Source organism: Diadema setosum, chromosome 4, assembly GCF_964275005.1.
Source record: "Diadema setosum chromosome 4, eeDiaSeto1, whole genome shotgun sequence".
NCBI lineage: Eukaryota > Metazoa > Echinodermata > Echinoidea > Diadematoida > Diadematidae > Diadema > Diadema setosum.
The window spans coordinates 12,026,439-12,041,048 of record NC_092688.1 but is presented as its reverse complement, the minus strand read 5'-3'; the positions used below and the strand labels follow the sequence as shown (position 1 = coordinate 12,041,048).

At 39.6% G+C, this 14,610-nt stretch overlaps 1 protein-coding gene across 1 annotated transcript in view; it reads left to right on the top strand.

The window, feature by feature from the left end:
- LOC140227559 (FACT complex subunit SSRP1-like) overlaps positions 1–14,610 on the top strand; it is an 86,792-nt gene that overhangs the window by 48,662 nt on the left and 23,520 nt on the right. The gene's annotated exons all lie outside the window — the stretch shown is intronic.

The window sequence follows — 14,610 nt, the reverse complement described above, 5'->3', positions numbered from 1 at the left end:
AATAAAAAAAGCGTGGCCTGTCGCCTTTTATTACTATCACTTTTTTGGATATCTCAGCCATTTGAAAACCAATTTCCATCAAATAAACTTTGAATCCTTCTTAAAATGACATGCTCTCTCATATTTCATAAGAGGTTTCTCATTATCTCACTTAGGAGTGTTATAAACCTGAATCCTCACCTCAACCAGTACTGTACAGTCCCTTTAAGTCCCCATCACATTCTGCCAGTCATTATTTAGAAACACCAAGGATGAATGAGTATGATTGAGCATCAGCGTACTCCCCACTTTTTAGGGAGTTTCTCTCTTTCTCTCTTGCTCACTCATTTTTTCTCTCCATATATCCCTTTTCATGCAAGAAAGATCAGAGTGATATGACCTGAAGAACTAATGTGGGTCACAAGTATGTCTCATTTAACTCGTTAAGTTACAGAAATCATTTTTACATGAGTTTGTTGCTGGAAATTTTTTTGATCTACAGTAACAGCATTTTACCATTCATTTTAAGTGTTCCTTAAAATAGAGTAAAAACTTCTCTTTTGTTTTAGACCTGGGCTTTCATTCAAATGTTTGTTTGTTTGTTTGTTTGTTTTTTGATGAACTTTCGTAAGCCTGTTTATTGCTAAATTTGGGATTTGATTCTTCATTCTGCATCTCTGTTAACCCGGCATTTTTTTTTCTGTACATTATGAATTTCTTTCCAGTTATGTACAGATTATAATCAATTCGGTTTCATTTACATTGTACATAACCTTTCTAAAATATGAGATACAACACTGTATGCAGTATATTCAGAGGACCTGTACCAATTTCATAGCAATGTGATGAATTTTGCAGCAAAATTAGCCCAAGACTTCAAAATTCATGGAGCCAAGTGTAGTAGACCTGCATGTGACGGTTGACCGTTAAGTGCAGTCATATAGAAAAGGACACAAATTAAACAAGGAGATGAAATGTCTGAATAAACAACTGGCAATGACTTGTAGACAAACTCTATGCCTCTTGATCTAGATGTACTGGCATACATATTCTTTTTTGAATGATGAATTCCAGTCAAACCAAAACAACACCATCAAGATATTTTACAATTTGCTGTAAAAAAAAAAAAAATAAAAAACTAGACTTTAGGTGCTCATTATACCTGTCCTTATACTTTGGGTACATTCAGACTAAAATAATGATTTCCTGACAAATTAAAGGACCCATATTCAAGAAAAAAAAATGAAGTAGGGCAAATTTCAAATAGATATGACATCTCAGGGCCTGAAGAGGATGGTCATACAGGAATATTACTGTTGCCTTGCTTGACAATAGCTTTGTCGTACCAACTTTTTAATTAAGGCATATTTAAGAAATTTTATAGCATTTCTGTTTTCCTAAACTAAGGTGGTGGAGGTGTTATCTGTGTTTGGTTTTGTTTGTTTTGTCATTTTTTTTCTAGAGGTTGTGCTGTTTTATGTCATGATTGCTCAGTTGGTTGGTTTGGGACGACTGGCGGGTTTTTTGCCCTTTCATTTTAGATTAGAAGGGTTTGTTTGTTTGTTTTTTGTTTTGTTTTGTTTTGTTTTGTTCCATTCCATTCCGGTTAGTATCCTGTCTTATTGTCATGCTAATTGGGACTTACGGTATAGCCAAGTCAAGCCACATTCATCCTTTCCATAGAATTGACCACCCCAAGGCATGTCATTGTAGCAATTTCCTGGATGAAGGAGATACCCCCTGAGTCCTGGATGTCACAAATCCTTTTGAGCCTGTAGTAGTGCTACAGACATCCGGCCAGGGTGGCTGTTGCCCATCACTTGTGAAGATATCCATGCCTAGCCTGGCTTTAAAGATAGAAACCTGGCAGCAGAAATTAGATAAATGAAAAATAAGCGAAAACCGAGAAAGCGAAAATGAATTACTCAGGAACAGAGAGAGTCATGTGCTTAGTGACTCGCTCAGGAAGAGTGGCGTGAATGTTTAACCTATCACATAATGTGTTAAAGTATTTCATTGAGAATGAGATATGTTTCTAGTAGATCTGAAGATACGCACGTCATGATTTCTGAGTTATTTTTCTGATGACATACTCGATGATGCATGGCGTCTCGGTTCATTCCTTAAAATCGATGCGTCAGCTGGTTTTTGCTGAGGATGAGGTTCGAAGTCTTGGGAGTGAGTGAAATGAAATCAGGTGCATTGTTTAATCTTAAGAGATGAAATGGAATGTGGATAAAGATCACACATTTCTCTGCTCAAAAAGGAGGTTTTCTCCTGTAATCTCTTTGAGCAAAGAGCAGAGAAATTTCTAAACTGAATTGGAGGAGGGGACTCCCAGAATGTTCAGCAAATAGTTGAGATGGCAGTTTAATTTCATATTTCATTCCACAAAGATCAAATGGGCAAATACTCGGCATGTGCTGTATGTGTGTACTGTATTCAGTGTACTCCGACCTTGCATTTATAAACTTTGGACAACCTTATTTGTTTGTTTCACTAATTCCATTCAAATGGACTTTCTCTTTTGGTTACATATGTGTTAAAGTGCAAAGCACTAGTCATTCCCTCGAGCACCCAAACACACACACACACAGACAAACAAACACACACTCCCTCGCTAAGGATATAAGCGTTCACATGACCCCTTGGATCAGGCGCAGCTGACATAACAGAAGTATGCATCTGTTCGATACACGAAGCATTGCGTTGGACTGTCATGCCACTCGGCTTCGATGCTAGGTAAAGGCAACATGAAAGAAAATAGAATGAATAAACATAAGAGTAATAAAATAAAAATAAAAGTATTCTCATTGGATATGACTGATTAAATCCTTCCAAGAAATTGCCATTCCAGGGAGGCATAAAGAGGTACCTCTTAAAACCTCTTCCCTTTGCTTCACAGCCTCTTCTTGAGCCTATTCACTGTACTTGTAATATTGCTCACTGTAGTCTGTAGTGAAGTCAGACCCCATTGCTGGAAATGTCACACTGAGACCTAATAAAGAGAAATAATTATGATAATCTTACCAGTCTGAAATTGGTATCCATGTAATGCAAGGTCTTGCAATTTGCCACCTAATCTTATGTGTCAGTGACAGAATCGCCATCATTAAATTGTGCTTGGACTCTAATAGCTTAACTTGCCATGCTTTTCTTACGTATAGCATTCAGTTAATTCATCCAAACTGTAAGTTAGCCAGCTCACTCGGGCATATCAATGTCCCTTGGTCCACCAGGAAGGCCATGGTGATACAATAGGAAATACTGTAGACACTAAATATCTCGCAGGTTTTCATTTTCGCGAATCGCGATTCAAGTGTCATTCGTGAATTTAAAGACTAACAAACATATTGATTCTGATTCTGATATGAATTTCACATGCATGTATACATTTCTCCATTTAGTACTGTACTTCATGATCGCGAATTCACCCACTCGCAAAATCATCGGGAATTCCCTTTTCGCACAAATTTAGACTCGCTAAATAAATGGTGTATACAGTAGATAGTGTCTATTGGCAATTAGTTTTCTGACATCTTCTCCAGTCAACAAAGAAAGCAATCCAGTGAATGTGCCAGTTGATAGACAAAGTACAGTCAGGGTTGATCTAGACTCAGACAAATGGGGAAAACCACTTTAATAGGAAACTAATATTACAAGGGCATTTCAAAGATACATTATTGGTTCCACCAGACACAATTTATCAAGTTTGGTTGTTGTTGTTTTTTTATTAGATATTGGCATCATATAATGGATGGCAATGAATGGGATACCCAGGTAATATTGCATGAAACACATGAATAGAAGATGCTACCAGGTCTTCCAGTTTTGGGGAGAGCCAGGTCTCCCCAGGCCACTTCCTTGGGCTCTTGCCTCTGCATGATGGCTTGACTCTCATCTGTCCTGCACAACAATTCTGTGCTTCTCGTGTAATCTTTGTGAAAGGGTCTTGGACAAAGGCTAAGGAGAATTCTGCCCTGGCACTCAGCCACTGGGCAAGAAGCCCAGTGAGAATGAAGCTCTAAAAGTTTTTAAAACTTTTCTCTCTTTTTTTTTTAAATCTTGGCTCTAGATACAGTGTTCAGAATGGCGGAGTGAGTCCCACTGCTGACTGCAAACTGCAGAAGATGCTCCATTAAACAGCTGTCAATCAAACATGCAGCCCATCAATCAAACACACACACAGCTCCAAATACACATGCATCAACCTGTAATGCACTTCGTTCACTAACTGGTGCACTGAAGTGTTACTGTTTTTGTTTTTGTTTTGTTTTTTTGCATTTGGTACAGATGTCTGAATACTAATTGCTGATGGATAGAGATTACCTAGTCTCCCTAGTCCCCAGTATGTCACCTTGACCTCCCTCCCCGCGTTCTCATTGGTCCCCGCGACGCGGGGAAAGTCCCGAGCTGTGGGACTTTCTCCTCAAAAACCATAATGTGAACGCTCGCTGGGACTTGTCCCCTCGTCCCCGCGAAGCAAGTCAGGTACGGGGACATGATTTGGAGGGGAGAGTGACCTTGGGGCGCAATTGATAGCGTCCAGCTGTGGTCATCAAATGTGCACATGCGCTATGCCTGGATTCAAGTGGCAGAGCTCGCTCCAAGCCCCAAAATGCCCCCACAGCTCGGGGACAGATGAGATACCAATGTGAACGGTCAGTCGTAAAAAAGATAAGATCTCTTGTGGCTGTCCCCTTGTCGCGGGGACCAATGTGAACGTGGGGCCTGTTAGACTAAAGCCCTTTTTACACTTGTGTTTCTTAACCCCATACTTTCTCTGACCCAGGACTATCGTTAATCCCGTACCAATTTTTTCAGCTTTTTACACTCGCCAGTAAATCCTGTACTAAGCTCTTGTCCCGGGCTAAAGAGAAAACTGACCTTTTTACACTTATATTTCTTAGTCCCGTACTTTCCAAACCATGTGAATATTCATGATTACGCTGTGCACTCTACTTACACCACGCACCGAAAGCACTTGATTACCTCGTTTCTGATTGGTCAGTGGAGTTCGGGCTTCGTCTCTGTCGCTTAACCCCGGACTATTTCTTCATTATGTTTACACTTGCTTGCTTGGCACCGCAATTGCAGTGCTAACCCTGCTTTTTTGTAGGTCCAGATAGTACAGGATTATCGGTGGGGCTAGCCCACTTTGGCAAAAACAAGTGTAAACAGAAAGTGGGCTAAGGAAAGTCCGGTACCAATGGTGGGGCTAAGGCAAAAATTTGCAAGTGTAAAAAGCACTTAAGGCACATTGCTACACCTGTGTGGGCTTGTTAACTAGGTCAAGTTTAGATGGTGGGTGGGCAAGACAAGTGTACCAGCACATGAAGGGTTAAAGAAAATGAGCATTAATACTGTACATGTGCTATTCACGCGATGTCTCCTGTCCAAAGGAGTACAGTTTACCATTGGAAGTGAATGGAAATCATGCTTGGCTGTCTTCTCAAAACATGTTCTTCTGGTTACAGCATGTAAATTTCAAAAGGCCACCCAGAATCAAGCACAAAAGTAAGCTGTAGCGGGAAAAATGTACCTTGTCTGAGAAACATACTGTATACGCCATATATCTCGCGAGTCTAAATTTTCACAAATCGGGACTTCCTAACAATTTCGCGAGTGGTTAAATTCACGATCATGGAGTCCTGTCCTGAATGGAGAAATGTTATGCATACGTCACATTCATATTGGCGTTAGTGTCAATATTTTCGCGTGTTTCGCGAATAGCAGCTGACTCGCGAAATTCGCGAAATATTTGCCGTTTACAGTAATCAGAACAAAATACAATTTTTCAAACTTTTAAAGAGTATCAGAGTTGCATGAAATGAATATGTTGACGAACTGGTTCCTTTGCTGATTTGAAAGCTGTTGATCACTTTGGCAAGACCTCCTGAAAATGCATCAGAGAAGCCCTATTCATAAGGTCACTGGGAAGTTAGCCAAACTCGTGCGCAAGACATTAAAAAAACCAAAACAACAGGGTGAGGTGACATTTGTTCACATGGTTGAGAAAACCCAACAAGAATGTTTCTTTTAGGAGAGAAGGAAAAGTACTTTTCAAGAGTTTAACTGGTATAACAGGAGGAACAAGGAGGAACAATGAATGTGAGGGGGGGGGGGGTGGCAGTGCCCAGCTGACATCAAATCTCCAGCCAGCTGGAAAGGAACAACTGTCTTCCTCTTTATTACTCTTATTTTATTCACTGGTAGTCTTGATTGTTTGCTAAAGGCCCTTTCTCACGTAGCCTTTTTCCAAGGCCTCATGTTGTAGTTATTACAGACAGTACGTGAGGGAAAACAGCCAAAGCTGTGCACATCGTATCAGTTTAAGCGTCTTTAAGTTCTACCAATGTGATTATCCTTTGGAGGGGAGGCTGTAGAAAGCCTGTTCTGTGCAGAATCCCCACTGAATAATTCCATAGGTCAGTCTGACCATGGTCTGACCGATGGAGTAGGCCAACCTAGAGTTGCCCATCAGCCATTAGTATCATGCATTACACAGAGAAAAAAAAAAGAGAATCAAGGATGGGTGGATCATCTCTGAATGTTCTTTGTCATGTCATTGAAAGTTGAATCCATCCAATCCATCGGAAGTAGCAGAATGGATTCACTGGCCATCAGGGTGGTGTACTGTTCTCAAGGAGTAAAACGGAAGCCATAAACGACAACTGTGGCAGACAGTGCTCCATAGGGTGCGTTCGAGTGCTCTCCTAAAGCGAACTGTACCGTACCGTACCCACGCCAGAGGAGCGTTCGAACTCTCCTAAAGTGTATCGTACCGTACTGTACTGAGCCAAAAGCGGACCACTTCCTGATGTGCTTCAAAAGTGCACCAAAGCATACCAAAAGTTCGTTGTAAAGCATGCGCGTATCATGCGCATACGTCACAATGCAAAAACATCATTCTCTTTGTTCCGGACAGCTGTAAGTAGTAAAGAGCTAGGTGGATGACATTCTTGACAAACAAGCGTGACCTTTTCTAAAAATAACTTGTGAGGTACGCTTTCTCCACAGAGAGCGCTCGAACGCTCCAAAACTGGCACAGTTCGGTACGGCACGCATTGGTTCAGTTCACTTGGTTCGCTTTAGAGCGCTCGAATGCACCCCTAGTCTTTGGATTACATTCGTAAAGTTGCTCCTTTGAGATGTCAATGACGTCATTTTGTGTGGCCGCTAGTTGTGGGGACAGAGTACAGAGAGGCAATGATTTATTTAAAAAATAAAAAATAAAAAATCAATATGTGACAAGAATGCGACACCACTGCGCAGATAGCCCCCCAGTTCAGACACAAACCAATTTATACCAAAACTCGATAAAAGAAACGACATATAAAGAATCATTGTATAGCCAGGGAGGTGGGATCCCACCTCCCTGGCCCTGGTATAGCTGACAGATTGTTCAGATGCTAATCTCAACCGTGGCATTCTGGAAAACGTGGCATAGATGCGCAGTTTTCTACTGTGCATGTTGTTACGGTCATTGATCATGACGTCATCGCTAGTGAGAGGAATAGGGTAACCTTTCATACACGCTCAGTTATACCGTTCTATGGTCGCCATACGTTCAGACGCATATGGACATGATGGCATGCTGATCTGTTATCAAGTTCCAGTTCGAAACGGTGCTCTGACAGTCGTTTTGTTAAATGTTGTATTGTTGCACGTCATTTTGTTAGCATTCAGACAGATAAATTCATCTTATATCTGATAGCTATACCTTTCAGGTATAAATTTTTTGCGACTGAACACCCTGTGAGTCCGAGTCCGGGGTCTGGTGATAGTAGACTATCCCACTGCAACCTTGAACTCAGGGGGTCAGGTGGGTTAAGTGGGCCAAATTCCTGCCAGCTTGGTTTTGTGTTTGAGGATGTGTGCACTCTTGTCAAAGGATGGAGGCCTCTTGTGAGGGCCTCTTGTAAGGGTGTCCTGTGTACATCTTCCAAGAAGAGTTGAGTGTGGGGGAGGGGCTCTTGATGGTATTTAGCAAAAGTTTCTTGACCTTCACCTGACACTAAGTTGTTGGACACTTTGTTATTGTCACTAGTCTTGAGAACAGTCTATTATATATTTGTTACCTTGATTGCGTCCTTGTTACTTACTCACAGATTTCTGCAGAGTAAGGCTTCCAGGAATATGATGGGTATATGCCCCAAGGTGAAAAATCAGCTCCCTAATTTCTAGATATAATTGGACTGGATCAGTACAACTGGGAACAACAATTTCAAAATGTTAATTTCTACAAACCATTGAGAAAGTGGTGAAGTTATCACTCCCTCATCTCATTCTTATTTGATCGGCATGATATGTGCAATTTTTAATGGAATGATAAAACTTGAAATCTTATAGCATTGTTCAGTCTAATTGACATTCTTCATATTAAAGTCAGATTGAACCTACAGCAGAGTTCCTCTGTAGAATGGATCTTCTGGCTGCAGCACAGTGATGAAAGCATTGCAGACGCATGAAGGATACCTCCTGGCTAGGTCCCTGGTTGGTTATTCGGTTCTCCTACAGCTCCCAGAAGTACGAGAGCTGAAATGTGCTGCGAATGAGGGAGACTAGTTAAAACTCACAAAGGTACCTTGTCTGAGACAAGAAGGTACCTTGTATGGGATTAGAAAGTGCCTTGGTGCCCTGATTAGTTTCAAGACTCCTTCTCGCCTTCTTGTTCCACCCATGGCATTCCTTTGGGTTTCGAGGAGCAACACTCACACCTTAGCCTGAGAGAGTGTGTAGATGAATTGTTATAGAAGGTGCCTTCTCATCCTGTCATTTGTCTTTCATTTAATATCTATTGCAATCTATTCATTTCACAGTTGAGGGAAATTTCCCCATGTATGGATTCAGTAAATGCAGAAATATTCGCAGGAACACCATCAGTTACATTTCAAAACAGAAATTTAAAAATCTATTAAAAAGTCATAAGTTTTTAAAGTAATATTCAAGGTCATGGACATGTTTTCCTGAAGACCTGATAGCAAGCTTCTCATTTCACCTGTTCTTTATAAACAAAATGCAGTAATGCCTACATTTGTAATCCTCATAATCTAGTTTGCGTGTAGTAGTAAGCTTGTTGCTATGTGTGACAAACCTTAGGCAAGCTGTCTGGTTGTCAGGAACAATCTGTGTTTGCAAGGTGTGCATAAAATTTGAGTGGACCGAGTTAAAAAACAAAAATAATATAAAATACCCAATCTACTGCCGACCTCTCTGCACAGCAGGACTCAGGAATGCTTCCTTGTTTTATAGTAGACTGCACTTGGAGACTAGCATCACCATACGTTCACTTTTCTTTGGCATCATTCCAGACAAGGTTCAAGCAAATGCAGGGCAAAAGATTGATGTTCTGATACATGATATTTCCATGTGTATTCTGAGAGCCATTTCAGACTGGCTGAAGAAGCTGTTCGGAACATGTTTCAATATGTTTTTCAAAAATTTCAAAATTTTTCACCTTTTTCACAACATGAAACTAGCAGGAAAATAGTAACACACAAATTATTTCTTTGTTATGCAATGTATGTATGTAATATCTTAATCAGCGTACTTCATAATTTCATTCTGCAAATTAAAATCCAGAGAAATTCATCTTACCAGGCCGAGCGCAAAATTTCTTGCACATTAATTTCCCCTTTGAATGTACAGTAATCAAGTTATATTATTTTGTAAGTCTAAGAGCAGATTTGAATCACTTCATTCTGTTTGGCCAGGTATGGTCCAGGGATGTTTCTAATCATTACTTTTGTTTGTTTGTTTGTTTGTTTGTTTGTTTTGTTGTTTCTTTGTGGGGGGTTTTTCTTAAGTTTTACATGTGTTTTTACCTCTCAAACATCTCTGAAGAAGTGGAGCCATGTCCATGAAGAAAAGGTTAGAATGGCAATTCACGTTCCACTTTTTCCAAGCAATATTTTGAAAATAAGAATATAAAGTTTTAGCAGAAGAAAATAGCTTAATATGTACACTGAAAAAGACACCCACACAGAAATAAATGTATTGTGTATGCCAATGTGAAGAAGAATTTGAAAGAAGAGATAATAGACGAAAGGAGAAAAGTAGATAAAAAGATGAATAGAGGTTGGAAGAGTAGATTACCCAGTGTGTGTTGCGTGCAGAGGATGTTATTCCAGTACTTGGGGCCAATGGAAATACCACTCGTGATGCAATGGACGTGCACCGGTAGAAAGATCGGAAGCTATTGGGTAGCATTGAAGGAAATTATTTTCAGGGTTCTCTACGTGTCTTTGTTTTTGGCCTCCATTCTTTTTTTCTTTATCCTTTTCCCTCTTTTTTTTTTTGGGGGGGGATGGAGGATAATCTGTGTCTGTCTGTTTAACTCTCTCAGCCCCAAGACAAGAAAACTTGCCCTGATTCACATGGACAAGGATGTTGTCTTTGCTAAGTTGTCATCCAGTGAATAAAACTTGATAGTCAGTGAGATGGAGCTGTTGGAATCACATGATTTTACACGAGAATGTTTTCACGTTAGTCCCGTTCTACACGCATGCCCGAAAAGAGCGATTTTGAAAATCAGTTTTTGAAATGCAGTGCAAACAGTTGGTTTTGCTTGTTTTTTTTTCTAAAACTCAACAGGCGATTTACCCTGTGCGGTGTATGTGAACAGCACGCAAAGGAACATTAACTTTAAAAAAAAATAAGTAATAACCTGTAATGCACTTTGGTGCCCGGGTCATGCTCAGGCCATTGCCTAAGCTTGTTCAGTCTGCAGATTCAAAGCGCTTCATTTGCAGCCACTTGTTTTTGTTTTTTGTTTTTTGTTGTTGTTTTTTTTTTTTTGGGGGGGGGTTGTGTGTAGTAAATTAAATCAATTTTTGTATTGCAATGCAAAGAACAAAAATGGTCACTCCTGTGTGTGAATACAGCTATAGATCTCTTTCCTGCACTTTGACTTCAAAGTCGGATGTTGGTGTTTCAATGCAAGGACCTGAGCCGTAATTTACCCCCAATCCAAGAGCGGAATTCTCACAGAGCGTGCTTTGACATGTGGTTATGATGACCATCGAAACCTACTTAACAGATTGTAGATAGTTGTACCATGGGAACCTCGGACGCCTCCTCGGACCCAGTTTTTACACAATAGGGGTGCATCACGGTGGCATTGTTCCAAGAAATCAGGGAAGGAAGGAAGGTAGGAAGGGCACACCTGACGAGTACTTCCTGGTCATGTGACCTTCCTGGTCATGTGACCATAGTGTTTCTCTTGTGGGAGGAGGTCCTTCTTAGCCGTATTTTCTCTTCCTTTCCCTGATCTTTTTGTTTTCCCTGTTTCCCATGGTCGATGTTTTGAGGCCCAGATGTGTGACGTCTGTTTTGCGTTGCAATTTCTTGTCATCTTTGGGCAAAGATTTGTCGCTTGAAGCAGGGGGGTGGGTCTCTTTCCACCTGCCTGCTTGAAGCTATGGCTGCGTCGTGTGCATCGTGGGAAGCAGCTGGCCAGACCCAGACAGCTCATAGGAAGTGTGATGTCAGAATTTCATTCATCCCGTCGTGTCTTCCTTCCTGTTGTCATGGTAACATACAACTTACTCCCAAACTCATATATGCTCTGTCATTATTTTCCTCCTTTGTTCTGAGGTGTGTGTATGTGTTTGTTTGTTTGTTTGTTTGTTTTTTGAGCCAGTAACTCTAAGTCTGTCCAGGGATGTTCAAAGGCTGGAGTTCCAACTGGCCATGATTATTCAAATATTTTGTAAGTGGCGGCATCAAACATGGGTTCACAGGGGATGACAGTTGTGACTTCATCTCTTGAACCTCCTTGGTCTCTCCAGCATTATATCTCATTCTACATGAAAATTTCAATATTCATGGGAGTTATCCTTCTATAGCTCATGTTCTTCCTTTCTTGTCAACCGTAAGTGCCATTAAATTTGTATGATATCATGTATTAATGGTCCAGTGCTTACCCTAAAAAGACTGGGCTATTTTGGTAGCTCGATAGACTGGGGGGGGCCTAAAGGGCCCCCCCTTAAGATCTCGGCCGTGGATCGCGCGATCGAGGCGGAAATTTGCACAGTGGTAGTGTGCGATGTAATCTACAAGATCGTTTATTTAAATTTTACAAAGTAGTCTTCTTTTATTTTATTTTGATTAATTATGCTAATTTATGCGAGAAATCAAACTCTTTGATCTAAATCAGTAAATAAAGCTCCAGAAGTGCTCATTTTTGGTCTAATTATTCTTTGTGGCATTCTTAGCAAATGTACTTGAAAAAAAATTCGGTATCAAAATCAATTTCTTATTTATTTTATTGTTTTATGAATTTCTTATGTATTTCTTTGTTTTTTCGACCTTTTGTTTTTGTTTTTTTTTTAGCAAAATTTGTGGCAGACACTTTTTGAAGCATAATGCTCCTAAAACAAAGTAATTTTAGCCATTGAGAGTAAAAATAAGCATATGGGCATTTCCACAGTAAATGGGTAGTTTTAGGTTGGAAAAACATGAAAAATTAAAATTGTCTTCAGAGTATCCATATTTCAGAGTTTGGTTGCCTAATACCTATATTAAATATTTTTAAGTAGGAAAAGATAACTTTGTATTCAAATAGAGCTTGAGTGGGTATGTAAGTAAGACATGTGTAATAGGTATGGGGCGAACGCGTGTAACACATAGAGTAGGACAGAAATATTGGAATAATGGATTCCTCATACAAAGAATACAAATATTGATTTGAAATCATCTGACACTATTTATTGTACTGATACATTATGATAAGAACAATTTAGGTTGTCCATATTTGTGAAAACATTCATTATTTGTGTCATTTTGAAGTGTGCATTCATGATTAATGCCAGAAAATGTGTGCATCATATCCGAAAGGCGAGATCGTGTTTGTACCAAGTTCCTCCATAATCGGGCGAACTGTTGTCATATTCATATCTGTGTAGGTGCATGTGTGTGTGTGAGGAAAAGCCAAAGCTTCATTGCAATAGAGTTTCTTGAAATTCCAAAGTACATGATATGACATGTATCACTGCATTAGTGGTGAACGCATGTAACACAAGAGTAGGACAGAAACTTGAACTTTACAGAGTTTTTTAATTTCCAAGGTTAACAATACACTCCCGTTCTCCAGTATATTGTGTAGTTCATTTTAAACCACAATGTGCAGTATATACAAAGGCTGAAATATCAAAATACTGTATGCAAAGGAGCATTTTGCTGTTGTCATTGGGTCAGCAGTTATCATTTTGTGTCCATTACACCTTGATATTCCTAGATACACGTATGTAAATCAAGTGGATTGTATTTGCCTGTCCAAATTTAAAACTTTTTTTTACTGATACAAAAATACATGTGTATTGATACAGTTTATAGGGACTAAACTAGAATTTCAGTCATCACATCCCAAACTCAATCAACACACAGGCTCCGGAAACAAGAATTAAAACTTGCATTGTTCATTTTTCTATTGCATTTAATGTCCATCAGCCACAGTTAGAAACATAAAGCAGTTAATGTACCAATAACTGATTTCAATGTGAAAAGAAACTGTTATTTGATAGTGCAACAGGTAAATCTGTTCATTTCAATTTACATTCATTCGAAAATGACTAGTTGTAACATTCATTAGGGAAATAATCCTTATAGGGAATCAATACACAAAGAATGACACTTTCAGAATTGTTCAGGTACTGTACGACAACTCTTAACTTTACAACCCATGAGGTGATTTGTAAATTAGAGAACAAAGCATCCTTTGCAACTGATTGACAATTTGCCCTACATCAATGTAAATAAGCACTGAATTGATCAGTGTTTCTATAGTAGCCATGATATAAAAAAATCATGGGCGTACATACTCGAGCAGGATTTGAACCTACGACCCCCCTGATCTCCGGACAGGCGTCATCTCCACTAGACCATCGAGCTTCTGCCTGACAGCAGAAAAAAAAATGTTAATAAATCATGGACGTACATGCTCGAGCAGGATTTGAACCTACGACCCCCTGATCTCCGGACAGGCGTCATCTCCACTAGACCACCGAGCTTCTGCCTGACAGCAGTGAAAGCATCTTGACGGAAAAATTCCATGAATTTGAAAGCACCCTTTTCTTTGCCTGCCAATTCAATGTACATTTTTATATGGTGTATAGGGCCTAAACTTGAATTTCAGTTATCACATCTGAAACTACATCAACATACAGGCTCCATAAACAAGAATTAAAACTTGCATTGTTCACTCTTCTATCGCCTTAATGTCCGTCAGCCATAGTTAGAAACATATGCTTTATCAAGAATAATACGGATATCTCCTTATACTTTCGGCTTTATTGGGAACATTTTAAATGGTAGGATATTGTGATACAACAGACTGACACATATGCGTCGAATGTGATATCTTGAACATATTTTAAATCACTGCTCCCAAAGGTAAACTGGACCTTTAATGTAAATCAGCCACAGTAAGAAACATAAAGAAGTTAATGTGCCATCAACTGTTTTCAAAGAATAACACTTCCCAAAATGTTCAGGTACTGTCAGAGAACTCTTAACTTTACAACCTATGAGTTGATTTGTAAATTAGACACACACACACACACACACACACACAAACACCCTTTTATGTGCCTGCCCATTCGATACATACGTACAATGTATTCAAATGGT